The sequence below is a fragment of the Mus pahari genome, chromosome 3 (assembly GCF_900095145.1).
Source record: "Mus pahari chromosome 3, PAHARI_EIJ_v1.1, whole genome shotgun sequence".
NCBI lineage: Eukaryota > Metazoa > Chordata > Mammalia > Rodentia > Muridae > Mus > Mus pahari.
In genome coordinates, this window is record NC_034592.1 from 149,825,957 (window position 1) to 149,830,025 (window position 4,069).

Consider the following 4,069-nt stretch of genomic DNA (forward strand, 5'->3'; position numbering starts at 1 on the left):
AAAAAAAAAAAAAAAAGGTACAGGCCTCCTAGGCCTGGTGGCCCCACATCAACACTCTGGAGGCTAAGGCAAAAAGATTGCCAGGAGTACAAGGTCTGCCTGAGCTACATAGCAAGACCTATCTCAAAAAAGAAAAACAACCAAACAAACAAAAAACAAAATAAAACTCAGGTGTGATGGCAGGCGACTTTAATGTCAGCTCCTGGGGGACAGAGGCAGGTGGATCGCTGTGTGTTTAAGACAAGCCTGATCTATAAAGTCAGTTTGTGATGTCTAGTTTCATGTCAGTTTGACCCAAGCTGGAGTCATTTGGGAAGGGGGAGCCTCCGTGGAGAAAAGGGCCCCTGTAAGACGCGCCTGTGAGCTAGCCTGTGGTGCATTTTCTTGATTGATGATTGATGTGGAAAGGCCCAGCCCACTGTAAGTGATGTCATCCACGGGCAGGTGGTCCTAGATAGAGAGAGAAGGCTGGCTGAGTAAGGCAAGCCAGTCAGCAGCCCTCCTCTGTGGCCTCTGCACCAGCTCCTGCCCCAGGTTCCTGCCTTGAGTTCCTGAACTGACTGCCTTCCTTCCTTCCACAATAGACTGTGATATGTCTGTCGTGGGCGGGCCGGCTGGGACGTGCCTCAGTTGGTCCAGTGCTGGTGCAGCAGGCATGAAGCTCTGGGTTTGGTCCCAGCACTGTGTCCGCCAGGCCGCTTGGCAGGTGATGCTTGCAGGTGATCCCGGTACTCTGAGTCGAAGGACGGAAGCACAGAAGTTCAAGGTCATCCGTGACAAGTACCTAAGTTGGAGGCCAACCTGGGCTCCTGTCTCTGAAGACCAAACAAAGAGCCCACTTATTGCAATGGTCCTAAAATGGAGCCCTTCCAGCACAGCCATTCTCACTGTGCTGGACAGTTGGCTTCCTGCCTAAGATCAAGCCCCTGTCTCCACCAAAGCCCGAGCTGGGGGCCTCGGGAGATGTTGCTCAGGGCTGCAGGATCTGGCCGGGCCATTAGCTCTTCCCTTGGGATTTTCTTTAAAATCATTCCAGGAAATAAACTGGCTGTAAAGTCACCCCCGGGTGAGTGTCCCAGCAGGCAGGTCTGGAGCCAGGGCCACCTCTGGGCACATCTGGGCCCTATTAGTGGCCTGGCAACTGTTCAGAGGTATCCCCTAGACTGGGATGTGTGGGTTCCAGCAGGCAGGGATCTAGGGCAACTTTTTTTTTTTCTCTCTCTTGCTTTTCAATGGTCAGTTTCACAAATGTGATAGGAATTTATGTCCTCAATAAAAAACAAAACAAAACAAAATAAAAAATCTGGTGCTTTAGGGATGGCTCAGCAGTTAAGAGAATTAGCTACTCTTACAGAAGATTCAGGTCCAATTCCCAGCATCCACAGGACAGCTTACAACCGTCTGTAACTACGGTTCCAGGAAATCCAATGCTCTTTTCTGAACTCTGCAGGGCCCAAGCATGTACATGGTACATTGTACATATGTGCCAACAAAAATATTCATGCCCATAAGATGTGAATGGGGAGGGGGAGGACTGGGAGGGGACAACATGAGCGTCAGGTGACCCACGCCATCAGCTGACCCATGCCATCACTGCTTTCCTGGAGCTTTTGGTCCCCAGACCCCATGTCATGAAGAACTTAATTTACATTTTCTCAATAAAAAAGCAAACAGGGCTGGGATGTGGCTCAGGATGTGTCTATCTGCCATGGGCGCACACAGGGCTCAGCAGAACCACTCCAGAGATAGCCAAGCATGGTGTAATTCCTGTACTTCAGAGGCAGAGGCAGGAGGATCAGAAGTTCAAGGTTATCCTTGGTTACTTAAGGAGTGTGAGGCTAGCCTGGGCTACACGAGACTTTCAATAGGAAAAAAACAAAACAGTGGTGATAAACTATACATAACAAATGTCTCAGTTTCAGGGGTGCAGGCAGAGAGAAGCCCAGGGCCTCTAATCCTCACAGAAGCAGATGGATCTCTGAGACTTCCAGGCCAAGCTGATCTGTGTAGTGAGTTCCAGGCCAGCAAGAGCTACATAGTGAGAGCGACTTTGTCTCAAAAAAAAAAAAAAAAAAAAAAAAAAAAAAAAACCAAATAAATTAGCTGGGCACGGTGGTATACACCTTTAATCCTGACACATGGCATAGGCAGGTGGATCTGTGTGCCAAGCAGGCTACACAGTGAGACCTTGCCTTGACAATCAATCACTCAGTCAGTCAGTCAGTCAGTCAGTCGATCAATGAAACAAACAGGCTTGAGCCATGGCTCATGGATAGCACCCTTGCCCACTCTGCACAAGGCACTGGGTTTTGTCCCCAGTGTGGCAAAACCAAACTAGAACCAAATCTCCAGTTCTTCTTGTCACATGGGGCCCCCGCAGCCCTGTCACCTCCACCCTCCGTGTTCTGTTCAGCTGCTCCAGGTGAGCCTGCACCCCGTTCTCTCCAGCATCTGACAAAACACATATCTCTGTCTCCATCTGCCCCGCTTCACAGGTCCCCTGTTGACCCTCTTCCTTCCAGAGCATCAACTCCACCCAGGGGGAGTTGCAGTATGCCCTGTTCTCTGTCTTGCCTGTTGCCGCTCTTTGTCAAGCACTGAGATCAACACAGTAGACGTTCACAACCAACCTACGGACTAGCCTAGGCACAGAGAGGGTGAGTGACTTACCCGGAGTCACACAGCAGTGCAGTCGAAGCCCTGAGATTTGAACCCTCGGCTCTTGTATTACTGTTTGCCCTTTGGTTTGTTTTACTTCTGAGTGTCTTAAATGACGACCAGTTCAACTTTTGCCTTTTGCACACTTGAGCTGGTCTCCTCCTGCTACAGGCCCAGCCTTTTGCAGTGGTTGCCAGAGTCATGAGTGCTGGAGAGTGAATAAGGACATCACAAACCTGTGGGCTGAGGGGATCCTGTGACCGTTGTACATCAGAAGCTTCCAGACCACAACGTGTGGCTGACAACCCCCCAATCCGGACTCCTCTTCTGCTTGCTCACATGGGTTTTGTGTATCTCTGGCCTTTCCACGGTTTCTCTGAAAACGCTGTGCTGTGACCTGGGCAGCTTGAAGCAGTGAGATTTCATCACTGACCAGAAAGCCAAAGGAAGTGGGTCCTGGGGGTGAAGGCTTTGAGGCCCAGGGGAAAAGCCTGCCTGGAGTCTTTGTTCCAGGATGCTCCACCTCTGGGGTCCTGTTAAACTCAGAGCTGTTCTGCCATAAGCTATGTTTGGCTCTATTACATCTGCAAAGAGCCTGTGGCAAATGAAATTGTGTTTGTGAGTCCTATGCTTAGGACTCGAATTTGTCTTTATGAGGGTAGATGTAGAGGATACTGGGAGTGGAACCTAGGACCTTGCATGCTGGGTAAGTGTTCTACCACTGAACTACACCCAGCTTCATTTGTGTGTGTGTGTGTGTGTGTGTGTGTGTGTGCGCGCGCTTGCGTGCGCAGGTCTATGGGGGGTTGTCTTGACTGTTAATTGAAGGAGGGTCCAGCCCACTGCGGACGGCACCATTCCCTAGGCAGGTAGTCCTGGGCTGTATAAGAAAGCTAGCTGGGTATGAGCATGTGATAGAGCCAGCAAACATTGTTCCTCCATAGTTTTTGAGTCAGAGTGCAACAGAATGTGAAGTTAGAACATAGGCTCTCTAGGTAGATTTGGCTGGCCTGGAACTCACTAAGTAAGACCAGGTTGGCCCCAAACTTACAAGCGACCTCCTGGCTCTGCCTCCCAGACACCGGGATCACAGGTGCGTGTCACCACCCCCAGCTTCTCAGGTTATATTTTTGGTCTTGCTTTAAATTTTTTAAAGTTTTACTTGTAGTGTGGAAGGTGGCCCATTTGTAGAGGTCAGAGGTCACAGGACAATGGCACAGAGTCAGCTCTCTTCTTTCACCTTATGACAGTTAGGCTAGCCAGCTCGTGCGTGCGTGCGTGCGTGCGTGCGTGCGTGCGTGCGTGCATGCGTGAGGGCATGCTTGCGTGCGTGCGGCAAACTCTTTTACCCACTGAGCAATCTTGCCGCTTCCCCAGCCCTTCCCTTTTTGTTTTTGAGGCAAGGTCTCCT